We start from the raw sequence: 15345 nt of genomic DNA, 5'->3' as shown, positions 1-15345 counted from the left end.
TAGTTTCAGACTTTGCTTCTGCAACTTCCTCACTTCTCTCAGCCTTCCTAGAATTGAAGAGAATTAGGGCCTTGTTCTGGATTAGGCTTTGGCTTAAGGGAATGTTGTGGCTGGTGTGATCTTCTATCCAGATTATTAAAACTTTCTTCATATTGGCAATAAAACAGTTTCACTTTTTTGTCAATTGTGTGTTCACTGCAGTAGCACTTTCAGTTTCCTTCCAGAACTTTTCCTTTGCATTCACAGCTTGGCTAAATGGCGTAAGAGGCCTAGCTTTCTGCCTATCTCGGCTTTCAACATGCCTTCCTTATCACTCAACTTAATCATTTCTAGCTTTGTATTTCAGGTGAGAGATATGTGACTATGTCTTTCACTTGAACATTTAGAGGCCATTGTAAGGTTATTAATTGGCCTAATTTCAATATTGTTGTGTCTCAGGGAATAGAGAGGCATGAGGAGAGAGAGAACGCTGGTCAGTGGAGCAGTCAGAACACACACATTTCCTGATTAAGTTCACCATCTATTTATTTACTTATTTATTTAAGACAGGTCTTGCTCTGTTGCACAGGCTAGAGTGCAGTGGTGCAGTCATAGCTCACCGCAGTCTTGAACTTCTGGCCTCAAGCGATCCTCCTGCCTAGGCTTTCTGAGGAGCTGGGACTACAGGTTACAGGTTCTCACTATGTTACCCAGGCTGGTCTCAAACTCCTGGCCTCAAGCCATCCTCCTGCCTTGGCCTCTTAAAGTGTTGGGATTACAGACGTGAGCCATTGCACCTGGCCAAGTTCACCATCTCATGTGGGCTTGGTTGTGGCAAGCCAAAACAATTACAATAGTAACAGCAAAGATAGTATCACAGAGCACTATAATAGATATAATAATGATTAAAAAGTTTGAAATATTTTGAGAATTTCTAACGTGTGACACAGAGACACAAAGTGAGCACGTGCTGTCAGAAAAATGATGCGAATGGATTTATTCAAAGCAGGGTTGCCACAAACCTTCAATTCGTAAAAAAAGTAACATCTGTAAAGTGCAATAAAGTGAAGTGCAGTAAAATGATCTATGCCTGTAGAGTACATATATGGAAATCTCTTTTAAAAAATAAAAGTGGAAGAATGCTAACTAATAAATACAGAAGACAAGACAGGTTAAGAAAAGTACAGCGCTGTAATCCATTTTAATAATTGATCAGACAAGGTTCATCAGTGAATACTAAATCTTTTGGAGAAAGGTGGTGGGGCACAGGGTGTTCCCATGTTCTCATACTATCTCATCACAGGCTACCTATCTAATACAAAGTGAAAAATGTACTTTATGTTGTACCTTATCCATGTGATTCTTGGTAGTGGAACAATCTTGTAGTCTATGACTCCAGAGTTGATGTAATATCACCTGGGTAATATTCTTGCCAAATATTACCGGTCTAATCATGAGGCAACAATCAGGCTAATGCAGAAAGGCAGACATTGTGACAGACAGCTGGTCTGGGTTTTTTAAAAAACCTTAATGTCATAAAACACACAAAAAAAGCAGAGAGAATATTTAAATTAAAAAAATTAGAGGGACCTAAAAACAGAATGCAGTGTGTGGAGTTTGGATAGTGGGTTAAAAATAAAAAGAAAAGAGAGAAAACTATAAATGATATTTGGAGGCTTTGGGAACAACTGGAACAATTTGAATATAAATTGTATATCAGTTTATATATTGAATTTCTTAGTTGTGATTATGGTTTTGTAGTTATTTAGGAAAATATTTTTATCTTCAAAGGTGCATGCTGAAATATTTAGGGGTATTATGCTGTCTGCAACCAACCTTCAAATGATTAAGAAAGGAAGTATATATATAACCTATCTGTCTATCTGTCTGTCTGTCTATCTATCTATCTATCTATCTATCTATCTATCTATCTATCTATCTATCTATCTAGAGATGACACAGAGAGCAAATGTGGCAAAATAATAATTGATTAATCTGGGTAAATGTACACAGATACTTACTGTAATATTCTCTGGGTTTGAAATTTTGCAAAAATGAAAAGAAAAATATTAAATATGGATTAATGGCTTGCATTCTTTCCAGTGGATGCTTCAGAAGGTACTCGGTGCTAACTTCATCTTTACTTTCGGGGGCAATTACAGTGTTTAGGGGAGGGTGCTTGGGAAGGACCTAACTCGGCAAGATGAGTGGGATTCTCATTCTTACTAGAAACAAATACATTATGATTAATAATGTAAATGAATATACTTACAGCAGCCTCAGCTATTATGACTTTTTTCATCCTAAAACTTTTTGTGTCTTTAATGAGATTGTTTGTACTCCACAATTGACTGGCTGTCAGAGTATTGAATAGCTCATCATAAAAGATATTTGCTTTTAAAATTATTGAATTGGATTTCTGTGTAGGAATGTGGAAAACTATCCACTTATGTAGGTTGATTAATCAGTACACTCTTAGAAAACCTTGTTTTCTTTCATTTTAACCATTAACAGGCCAACAAAGTGTGGTTCTCATAGGAGCAGCTCGATATCACCTGGGACATTTATTATGGTTTCAAATTAATCAGAACATTGGGGATGGGGCCTAGAAACCTGGTTTTAACAAGATTTCTATTACTGAAATTGATAGGTTCTTTCATTGACACATAGGCTTTCAGGAATGGCACCAGTCACTTTGCTGGTCATGTAGGGCCTTGGGGAAGGGAATCAGCATCATGCTGATTCTGAAATTATTCATACCATTGGTCTGAACATACTGCAGGCACTGAAAATCTTCAGATTTGGCCTTAGAAGGTAGGGCAGGAGAAAATGGATTAATATTTTCAAGGAGAGCAAGTTGCAAAACACTTCTGTCCATTATTAGTTTCCAGCAGGAGTTGAAGGGAAGATTTGGCAGAGGAGAAACTTGCACTGAAGCAGGAGTTGACATGGAGCTGGAGGAACAAGGATACACTCCAGCCACCCCTATTCCACCACTGAGCAGAGGTGAAGGTCCGTGGGGAAGTCGGAGAAGTGGCGTAGTCTAGGTCATCCACGTAGAAAGTGAGAGCACACTTCTGGAGGACAGGGCAGAGATGAAGTGAACAAGATGCTCTGCCAGCTTGGGGTGCTCCTAAGCTAGGAGCAGTGTTGGAGAAAATAGGAACTAGCCCTGTCGTTGAAGGCTGGGGTGCTGGCACAATCCAAAAGCAGCGGGGGACCTTCCTTGGGACGCTGAAAGAGATTCCACTTTGTAGGGAGGATACAGAAAGACTCAGGGGACCTTAGCATCTGGGCCAAAAGTATAGGCATCCTTTGGATGTTTTATAGGAGCTACTGACAAAAAAAAATAGGGGAATGTCTTATTTAGTGCTCCATTGTTGGGGGACAGAACAAAGGAAATTAATATTGAATCCCTCTAGGGATTGCAAATGATTAGACCTTCAAGCTGGTTGTGGAAAAAGAGAAGAGAAGCAAGGCAAATCTGATATTTAGTACAGGCAGTATGGGCTAGGGAAGGATGCTGAAAAAAATTTCAATCACCCACTGTCAGAAAGAGCTACTAATATCCTGTCAGGCTAGACCTCTATTGATACCAAGGTAGAAACATTACGGTTGTTTTGAAATTCTCAAGAGACAGAGACTGCCCTGACTTATGTTGTTTTTGTATTATCAAAAAAACAAAACAAAAAAAGTCCGGTGCACTGGCTCAACGCCTGTAATCCCAGCACTTTGGAAGGCTGAGGCAGGTGGGTCACTTGAGGTCAGGAGTTTGAGACCAGCCAGGCCAACATGGTGAAACCTCGTCTCTACTAAAAATACAGAAATTAGCCAGGTGTAGTGGTGGGCCCCTGTAGTCCCAGTTACTTGAGAAACTGAGGCAGGAGAATACCTTGAGCTTGGGAGGTGGAGGTCGCAGTAAGCTGAGATCTTGCCACCGTACTCCAGCCTGGACGACAGAGCAAGACCCTGTCTGAAAAAAAAAAAATGCAGGAGGAGGCAAAAGGGCATTTTTCTACAATATATTTATGAGTGCTTAACCAAGAGACTAAGATATTGGAAACACTATGCAAGAATGGTGTATTAGTTAGATAAAAGGGTTAAGATTACTAATTGGGCTATTAATAGCTAACAAGTTGATTCTCTTGATTTAGAGTATTTTGATACATGTTATTTGATTAAGTATGATTTGTTATACCTGTGAGTAATATGGGCACACTTTTATCCCCATATTGCAAATGAAGTTACTGCTAACAGTAATTGACATGGCTCATCCATAGAAGACCATGATTTCAATCCATTCTCTGACTGCTTGCTTTATCACAGTGCTCTGTTGAGCCTATATAAAAAACCCTTTTGGCTCTTTTTAAATGACTTTCTTTATTTTATCTTATTCTGAATAATGTATAATAGAAAAAATATAAGAAGTTTTAAAAGACTAATTTAAAAGGCTGTTAGGGAAAGCTAAGATAGTTTCATCTTCTCATGTCTCAGTTTGTATCCTAATTCACATCATTTAAAAGTAACACTTAACTAGATTCTTCCCATCTGACAGACTCAACTATTTGAAAACAACAAAAGGGTGAGTTATCCATCCCTGGAAGTGCTAAAACAGAGAGCGGGCTGCTTGCTTATTTTGGGATTAGATAATCTTTAAGATCTGAGTGCCAAGACTCCATCAGAAGCTGGAAGCAAATGAAAAACCAATGGTAAAAAACCTACCAACCAACCAAAGAACAACAAAACCCAGTTTCTCCAACAAAACCCAGTTTCTCCATAGTTAAAGTAGATGCTACAGCGTCTGGCTATCTAATTCAACTTACTTCGTTCATTAGAGATGTCTTCATGTAGCCTTCAGTCTTGCTTCTCTTGTTTGAAAAACATTACGGTCTTATTTTTTATGATTTTCTAGATCAGTGGTTCTCAATATGTGACTCTCAGACCAGCAGATTTGGGATCACCTGGGAAACTTGTTAAAATGCAAATCAATCAGAAACTCTGGGAATGGGGCCCAGCAACCTGATTGTAGCAAGCCCTCCCAGTGATCCTGATGCAGCTCAAGTTTGAGAACTGCAGTGCTAGGCAATAGGTGAGTGGAAGTTGCAAATTAAATTCAGTGGGAGAGTAATAGCAGAGGGAGGCGAGCTAAAAACAAAGAAATTGAATAAGCCATTCTGGTCAAGGAAGATTTAATGTAGGCATTGCCTGTGCAACCCCTGTTATTACTGTGATAATGCAGTATGATTTTGTTTTCTAAAAAACAAAGTAAATAATATTTAATAACGATTTCTAACAATATTTTTTAAATTAAAAAAACTTCTTATTGAATATAATTTGATTGCAGAAAAGTTTATTTAGCTCTTGGGTTAGAATGTGTTGTATTCATTGGGTTATTTTTAGTTTGTTAGTGGTTTTAGATAGGATAGGCCGAACTACTGTAACAAATCGATCCAAACACGTACAATCTTATCTCTGTTTTATTTAAAGTCCAAGGTAGATATTTCTGAGCAATAAGAAGCTCTCCTTTACTCAGTAATTTGGAAACCAGACTTCTTCTACTTTATGTCTCTATCATCCCTTGTGCCTTGCTGTGTGAATCTCGCTGGTGGAAGAGAAAGAGAGAGTTGGTGAGTCACACCCAATTAAGAAAATGCTCAACTCATGGATCTCTCTTCAGGAGAAATGAACATATACATGTTCATGCAGAAACCTGCACATGAATTGCAGCTTTATTATTACCCAAACCTGGACACAAACCAGATGCTTTTCAATGGGTTAATAGTTAAACAAACTGTGATATAGCCACACTACGGAATATCACTCAGTAATCAAAAGCAAGCAACTATTGATATATGCAACAAATTTGATGAATTTCAAAGGCATTATGCTGAATGAAAAAGCCAGTCCTAAAAGATTGCATACTGTGATTCCATTTGATTCCATTCCACATGATTCCATTTATAAGACATTCTTGAAATTACAAAATTATAGAAATAGAGCATGGATCAGAGGTTGGCATGGGTTAGGGATGGGAGAGGGAGGTCATGATTATAAAAGTGTAGCACGAGTGACAGAATCGTTCTGTGTCTTGATTGGGGTGGCAGTTACACAAAGCTATACATGTGATCGAATTGCATAGGACTATACACACACACACACACCACACACACACGAGTGCTTGCAAATCTAAATACATTCTATGGATTGTACAAATGTCAATTTTCAGCTTTTAATATTCCATTATATGTATGCAGGATGCCACCAGTGGGAGTGGGTGAAGGGTTTATGGGGTCTTCCTGTATGTTTTTTTTTTTTTTTTGCAACATCCTGTGAGTCTATAGTGATTTCAAAATTTAAAGTTTAAAGCAAAGAAGTTGACGCAGAAGTGGCACACATCATTTCCTAAGCCTTCATTGACGGGGACGAATTGCATGGCCACGCATAGCTGCAAAAGTACAGGGGAAACTGGAAGAGGAGAAAGGATTTTGGCAGGCAGGTAACTTTCTCTACCATAACAAAAAAACACTAATTTCCCAGTGAAACCCAATTGCTAAATCCAAAGGCATTTATGCCAATCCATACTACATTCTTCTTATTATTCTCTATAGCCTTATCTTTTGTAAACACTTGTGTGGTTACATTTATTCAATAGCAGCAATCAGTCTTTTTAGACCATCACCACAAAATACCCCTTCATCACAAAGTTAAAAAAAATGGAAAAGTCAAAAGAGCAAGGTATTTTTTATAATGATACTTCATCAGGTTATAGATGAGAGAAATAAAAGATGAGAAGGAAAGGGTGAGATGAAAATAAAGTTCCTTCAATTGTATGTATTCTATTCAGCAAGTTTTAGGGCTCTATAAATATTATGTAATGAATTTTTTTTTGAAATGAAAAAAGAGCACACTCGCTATTTCTCTCCCTTGTTGGAATTATTTTTAAAACTAGAAAATAAATGAAAAATATAAGAAAAGAAAAATATACCTTTATAAAATAATCTTTTTAATGTTTATTTTGGTAAATATTGGATAAGTTGAATGAGTCTAAAATTTATTTTACTCAACATGCTTGAAGAAAGAAAATAATTTATAAAAATACTGGAAGCACACCCATCTAGATACCTATTACTTAAAAAAAGAGGTAAATAATGAGTACTGGTGAGTATGTAGAGAAATTGGAACCCATCTACACTGCTGGTGGGAACATAAAATGGTGCAACCACCATGGAAAACAGTTTGATGATGCCTCAAAAAGTTAAACATAGAACTAGCACATGCTCTGGCAATTTCAGGGACTCAAATAGATACTTATACACCCATGTTCATAGCACATTATTGATAATAGCCAAAAGGTGAAAACACTCTAAATGTCCACAACACATGAATGGATAGACAAAGTATAGCACAGCATATACCTACAATAAGTGTTTTATTATAAAGGAATAAAATCTGATGCATGTTGCAACAGGGATGCACCTCGAAAACATTATGCTAAGTAAAACAAGCCAGACACCACAGAACAAGCATTGTATGATTCCACTATTATGAGGTACTTAGAGTAGTCAAGTTCATAGAGACAAAAAGCAGAATGGAAGTTACAACGGTGTGGGTGAGGGAGGAGCTGAGAGTGATGGTTTAATGAGTACATAGTTTCTGTTTGGGATGATGAACAAGTTCAAGAAATGGATAGTGGTGATGGTTGCATAATGTTGTGAATGTACTTAATACCACTGAAGTGTACACTTAAAAATAATTAAAATCTCAAGTTTTGTGTTACGTGTTTTACCACAATAAAAATGTAGGAGGAAATAGTATTGGAAGAAAAATATTTTAAGACTTTAAGTCAATGGCTGTTTGTGCTACTTTCATATATTACACAGGATTATGTCAGACCTTCATCTGAAAGGTGAAGGAATAGATTATCTCAATTTATTTTAAAACTCATCGATGATCTCCCTTCTAGATAGTAAACATTGTCTAATACAGAATTGCCAAGGGCTGATACGAAGTGTTTATTTGTTTTATTTTAAGTACTTATTTAAATGGACATACTTCAAACTCTTAGATTATTCCCTTCCCTCCCCTCCAATGTGACCCAGTGGGGTTGGACCAGGCACTCTGTTTTGCTAGGTCAGGTTTAGTCCAGGTTTTAAGTCAGAATGTCCAGGTGTGAATTGACAGAAGCCTGGGCAGAGATGTTTTAGATGTAGTTTGCCAGGTCTGGGAGGAGGAACGCCCCTCACTGGACTCTCAGATGTTCCTCCCTAACACGCTCATTTTCAGAACATGGCACCCTGTGCCACATGAGGCACTGTGGGGATTCTGGGTGTGGTTTAACTAAAAGCATATGTTTTGTGTTTATGAATATTCTTATAGTGTTATTTTCCAATTTTCTATGCCAGCCTGCCACACTGGCATTGTCAGGACATGAGGTAGGGGTACAAATATTAGTCTTGATCAACCACATTTAACAAGTATTTATCCTATTTTTTCTCTTTTTTTTCTGCTCCACCCTAGGCATTGGAATGTTATAGGCAAAAGTAAAAGATTAATGATAAGGAGTTCAAAATCATACTTATTATACTATTCTACTTATATTGTATGATTCTTTGTGAAAACTCTTGTGTCAACTGTAACATGTAGTGTGCATTAAGTAAGTGTTAATAAAAGTTGTTTCTAACATTGTTATTTGTGACTATCTAAATAGAAAGATTAAAGAGAGGCCATGAGTAGGAAGTATGAATATTTTCAAGTTTATCAGACTAGGAACTATATTTTCTTCTAGGAAACATAGTTATAATGCATATAAGGGAAAGAATATATTTTCCAGGAAAAAAATCAAAATTTTTGTGTTACAATTTCACCACTTACTAGCTAATACACTTGGGTAAGTCAAAAGCCCTGGACCTAAATTTGCTAATATTTAAAAATAAGAATTTTAGTAAGACAACTCCATAAGCTTGTTGTCGTATTAAATGACATAAATTACAAAGAAATCCTTAGAAACTCTAAGGCATTTTACAGAGGTATTTATAATGATCATATCTACTGCTGAATTAGTCCTACTCCTTCCCTAGGGAGATGACTAAAGGATTAGAAGATGCTGAATTTTTTATACACTTGAATATCTTTGAATTCTTTTCAGATATATGTAAATTAAAATTTTTCATTTTCTTATAATTTAATATGTGTAAGAATCTGGCTGGGTGTGGTGGCTCATGCCTGTAATCCCAGTACTCTGGGAGGCCGAGGCGGGTGGATCACCCGAGGTCAGGAGTTTGAGACCAGCCTAGCCAACATGGTGAAACCCTGTCTCTACTAATACAAAAATTAGCCGGGCATGATGGCATGCACCCACGATCCCAGCTACTAGGGAGGCTGAGGCAGGGAGGTTGCAGTGAGCCAAGATTGTGCCACTGCACTCCGGCCTGGGTGACATAGCAAGACCTTGTCTCAAATAAGTAAATAAATAAAATGTGTAAAAATCATCTGGGGATCATGTAAGGCCCTAGAGTTCAAGGCCCATGCACAGAAATCCTTCTTTAGTGAGTCTAGGCTGGTGGTTCTCAATTTTGGGTGCACATCAGAATCATCTAGGGTGTTTCTAAAAATCTGACCCATGCCCAAGATGCACCCCAGACCAATAACATCAGAATTCTAGAGGTAAGACCGAGGCATAGTACTCCAGATGATTCTGGTGGGGGTAGCCCAAGAACCGTTTTTGCTTAAAAAAAAAAAAAATTCCTGATATGGTTTGGCTGTGTCCCCACCCAAATCTCACCTAGAATTGTAATAATCTCCATGTGTCAAGGGTGGAGCCAGGTATAGAAAGTTGAATCATGGGGGCAGTTTTCCCTATACTGTTCTCATGGTAGTGAATAAGTCTCACAAGACCTGATGGTTTTATAAATGGGAATTCCCCTGCATATGCTCTCTTGCCTCCCACCATGTAAGATGTGCCTTTGTCCCTCCTTCGCCTTCTGCCATGACAGTGAGGCCTCCCCAGCCATGCGGAACTGTGAGTCCATTAAACCTCTTTTTCTTTATTAGTTACCCACTCTTGGGTATGTCTTTATTATCAGCATGAGAACAGACTCATATGGTCTGTAACGAATAAATTGCTAAACTGAGCCACGAATAATTATGATTTGCATTTTTCTCTTTCCTATAAAGGAAAATGCCAAATAGATTAAAAACCATATTTAACATGGTTTTTGTAAACGGAAAGCTGATATAAGACACATACCTTAATTCTTTATGGTAAAACTTTATGTAACCCTGAAATTATATTTCTAGACAATGGTGACATAATAAAAACAATATTGAAAAATTAATGATAAAAGGATTTGCATTTTAAAATATTTTAATTTCAGGATAATATGGTTCAAATTATTTTTGCACTGCTTCTTTCAAATCTAATGTCTATGGATTTTGTTCTCTGTAATTAAATTAGTGTGTTTTAAGTAAATATTGATTCACAACTTCCTCAAATCATAGCTGTTGACTATGACACTGGTACACTCTTACTGTGCTTTCTTTCCTGGATTCATGCCTAATATCCTGCTTCTCTTTTTTTTTTTTTTTTTATACTTTAGGTTTTAGGGTACATGTGCACAATGTGTAGGTTTGTTACATATGTATCCATGTGCCATGTTGGTTGGCTGCACCCATTAACTCGTCATTTAGCATTAGATATATCTCCTAATGCTGTCCCTCCCCACTACCCCCACCCCACAACACTCCCCAGAGTGTGATGTTCCCCTTCCTGTGTCCATGAGTTCTCATTGTTCAATTCCCATCTATGAGTGAGAACATGCGGTGTTTGGTTTTTTGTCCTTATGATAGTTTACTGAGAATGATGGTTTCCAGTTTCATCCGTGTCCCTACAAAGGACATGAACTCATCATTTTTTATGGCTGCATAGTATTCCATGGTGTATATGTGCCACATTTTCTTAATCCAGTCTATCGTTGTTGGACATTTGGGTTGGTTCCAAGTCTTTGCTATTGTGAATAGTGCCGCAATAAACATACGTGTGCATGTGTCTTTATAGCAGCATGATTTATAATCCTTTGGGTATATACCCAGTAATGGGATGGTTGGGTCAAATGGAATTTCTAGTTCTAGATCCCTGAGGAATCGCCACACTGACTTCCACAATGGTTGAACTAGTTTACAGTCCTACCAACAGTGTAAAAGTGTTCCTATTTCTCCACATCCTCTCCAGCACCTGTTGTTTCCTGACTTTTTAATGATGGCCATTCTAACTGGTGTGAGATGGTATCTCATTGTGATTTTGATTTGCATTTCTCTGATGGCCAGTGATGATGAGCATTTTCTCATGTGTTTTTTGGCTGCATAAATGTCTTCTTTTGAGAAGTGTCTGTTCATGTCCTTTGCCCACTTTTTGATGGGGTTTTTTGTTTTTTTCTTGTAAATTTGTTTGAGTTCATTGTAGATTCTGGATATTAGCCCTTTGTCAGATGAGTAGGTTGTGAAAATTTTCTCCCATTTTGTAGGTTGCCTGTTCACTCTGATGGTAGTTTCTTTTGGTGTGCAGAAGCTCTTTAGTTTAATTAGATCTCATTTGTCAATTTTAGCTTTTGTTGCCATTGCTTTTGGTGTTTTAGACATGAAGTCCTTGCCCAGGCCTATGTCCTGAATGGTATTGCCTAGGTTTTCTTCTAGGGTTTTTATGGTTTTAGGTCTAACATGTAAGTCTTTAATCCATCTTGAATTAATTTTTGTATAAGGTGTAAGGAAGGGATCCAGTTTCAGCTTTCTACATATGGCTAGCCAGTTTTCCCAGCACCATTTATTAAATAGGGAATCCTTTCCCCATTCCTTCTTTTTGTCAGGTTTGTCAAAGATCAGATAGTTGTAGATATGCGGCATTATTTCTGAGGGCTCTGTTCTGTTCCATTGATCTATGTCTCTGTTGTGGTACCAGTACCATGCTGTTTTGGTTACTGAAGGCTTGTAGTATAGTTTGAAGTCATAAGCATTCTTGTACACCCATCACAGACAAACAGAGAGCCAAATCATGAGTGAACTCCCATTCACAATTGCTTCAAAGAGAATAAAATACCTAGGAATCCAACTTAGAAGGGATGTGAAGGACCTCTTCAAGGAGAACTACAAACCACTGCTCAATGAAATAAAGGAGGATACAAACAAATGGAAGAACATTCCATGCTCATGGGTTGGAAGAATCAATATCGTGAAAATGGCCATACTGCCCAAGGTAATTTATAGATTCAATGCCATCCCCATCAAGCTACCAATGACTTTCTTCACAGAATTGGAAAAAACTACTTTAAAGTTCATATGGAACCAAAAAAGAGCCGGCATCGCCAAGTCAATCCTAAGCCAAAAGAACAAAGCTGGAGGCATCACGCTACCTGCCTCTCAGTTTTTATTGGCTCTTTCTTCTGTTCTTAGGACAGTTCCACTTCTTAGATGTTAACAATGATGGAAGTGAAAGGGATATAAATGAGTTAACCTTGAAGCTCTTTGCAAAATGTAAAGAAGAAAAACATGTTACCCATTATTATTGCTGGTGCAAAGAATTCAAGACTGTTCTAGACGTCAGTTACATTGAAGCAACAGTGGAGGAAGCAGGTCATATCCAACCTAATTGGAAGGGCTTGTCTTGAGACCCAGTAGGTTTTGTAACCTAATCTATTTGCCAGCTGCCCACTCCTCCACTTTCTTTCCCTCGGTGACTGTTCTAACTTTACATCCACACTGAGCAGCGTTCTTTCAACAAGTTTCTTTTGATAGCTCAATGAAAACTCGTTTCATGATGTTTATGGTTTTATCCTTTTGTAAATGTACGAAGTCAAAGAAAGAGTGCACAGAGCACAATATTTCACCCCCCAAACTCCAGGCTCCCCACATGTTTTTGCTCAAGGTTCCTTATGGTTGCTTTGCCTCTACCCCATAGAGCCTAGCATTGCTGGGAACTCCTTTATTGCTTTTCTCAGACCCTGTGAGTTTCCCTCTCCCGTTGTGTGCATAATAGTTCACTAACTGTAGGTTCTTATTCTATGCTTGCAGGTTGAAACCTATTACCCATCCAAAAGTAAGGGGCTGGCAGTCATAGGACCACCCTATTTGGATTGAAGATAGGGTACCTGTAAATTATATAACAAAAATTTCAGGAACTTGGTAGTAAAAGGAAGGCTGGTTTGTATCAAAGCATGTTGTATATAAATGCCTATTATATTAAGCTTTACTATATTTGAAGAGGACGTATTTTCAATCCAGCTGGTAGACTCGTTCGATGAAAAAAAGGACTTCTCACATCGTAAGCCTGAATCCAGACTCTAGCCAGCAAGCCTGATATTCAGAGCTTTTTTTAAAAAAAAACAACACATAATTTTCTTCTTCATTTTGAATTACATGGTATAACTCAGTATCTACAGCATAATTCTTCATTTTAACAGAAACATAATAAAACTGAGTAAAAATTCTATTTTTGTCAGTTATGTATTTTCTCTCCTTAGTCAACTATCAATTATTTAGAATTTGTCTCTGTTAGAAATCATTCCATCCATTTTTCCTCTTTCTTTTGTTTTTGAGTTTAGACAAAATATTCTGGATTCATAAGGGAAAGGAAAGGAGATTCAACTGGAGTAAGTTAGTTATGATATTGGAAAAACTGGGTAATGATTCAAGAGTGGGACTACGGGAACTGCTGTTACATGCTGATGTTTATTATAATTAACAATCCAAGTCTTTACAGACTTCCTAATCCCTCTTCGCGTAAAAGTGTAAGGGACATGTTTGTCCCCAGACAACATTTATCTTACTATCACTGGCGTCTAGGAGAGACATAAAATTCCATCACAATGTACTCTGTGTTTGGACTGAGGAGGATTAAGTCTGTAAGAGAAAAATGGCATCTCACTGGTGTTGTGGGGGTGGGGAGGGTGGGTGTGAGAGTTGGGGGGAGGTTGCCTACCCATAGTCTTGATGGCGTGCATTTCCATAGGTTCATCCCTTCTTCTAGAACAAAAACCAAATCCTCTATTACTGGGGGCATGCCCTCTTGCAGCATATTAAAGAGAGGGGCAGACACTGCTTGGAGCAAAGCCACTAAGCAACAACCTTTGGAACCAACTGCAGGAGAGTTTGCAGACAGATACTTGGTTATCAAATCAAAGGATCACCCCGTCTTTCCCCAGTTTTCTGCTTAGTGAAGCAGAAAGCAGATGCCTTAAGGGACCCAATTGCCTTAGGTATTGTTAACAGCTGTCTGAGGACACCATGTGAGTATAATTGGGGATCCCACGATATCACCATGTTTTGAGCTGCCACTGAAGTCTTTCCAGGCAAAGCCCAGAGAAAGAAGATACTGCAAGTTGTATTTTTCATACAAATGTGCAGAACTTCTATCAAGCCCTGCACATTTGTTAGCACCTCACTGGCCTCTGTCATCTGAGTAGCAGACACACAACAAGACTGATGAGCACAAGGATGAGGATGGTAGACACCTCTTCAGGGTGATTTCTTGGGCTTCGCTGCACATCAATCAGTACAAAGTGGAGCAGAAGGTATAAAGTAGGGTGGGTTTTTCCCCCTCTGAAGAAAGAGGGGAAAAATGATGAGGCTTTATGTACTATTCACCTGGAGAAAATTTGGAATGTCAGGGCATTGGTGACTGTTTTCAGAAGGTATTTTTTTTAAGGCTATGTTCTTTCTACCATTTTTTAAAAAGTTTAGTAGAAACTGGGTGAAATTCCTGAGAGTATAATTATATTGATGAGTTAGTGGATGGCTTGAAGCCTGAATTTTCCACTAATAGAGCAAGTCACTTCTCTCTGGCCCCAGTTTCCCAAGATAAAATAGGAGGCTTGGTCTAGATCAATGATTTGTAACCCTGGCTGCATATTAGGACCATCTGGCAATGGTACAAACAAAAACAAAAGAGAATAAACAAACTCATGACTGGTTGCCAGTCCAATAAATTTTGATTTATTCGGTCTCAGGTGGGGTCTAGGCATTGCTCCTTTAAAAAGTTCCAAGGACCCCAAGTGATTCTAATATACAGCTAGGGTGGAAAACTAGCTAAAGTTATTTTCTGTAACTAAAGTTATTTTCAGCTGCAGTGTTTCAAAATTGTTTATATGCAGCTTTTCTCTCTCCCTTCAGAACAATGAAAGTTTTGTCTGTTCATTTGTTGATTCCTTATTTTTCTTTAAAAAATTTCTAATATTTTGTATGTAAAAATTTTTATTTAAAAAAATTCTGTAACATATAGGTAAGTTATGAAGCATAACAATAATATGGAAAACCCCTCAACACATTATCTAGCTTAAGAAGTAGAATGTTACCACCACTGTTGAACTTCCTGATATGTTC

At 37.9% G+C, this 15345-nt stretch overlaps 1 long non-coding RNA gene across 1 annotated transcript in view; it reads left to right on the top strand.

The window, feature by feature from the left end:
• The window catches only part of LOC131383332 (uncharacterized), a 247892-nt gene that overhangs the window by 182303 nt on the left and 50244 nt on the right, over positions 1–15345 (top strand). The window lies entirely within an intron of this gene.

This window comes from Hylobates moloch, unplaced genomic scaffold (genome assembly GCF_009828535.3).
Source record: "Hylobates moloch isolate HMO894 unplaced genomic scaffold, HMol_V3 SCAFFOLD_4, whole genome shotgun sequence".
In the NCBI taxonomy this organism is placed as follows: domain Eukaryota; kingdom Metazoa; phylum Chordata; class Mammalia; order Primates; family Hylobatidae; genus Hylobates; species Hylobates moloch.
Note: the sequence above shows the minus strand (reverse complement) of the source record. Positions and strands in the feature narration are given on the sequence as shown.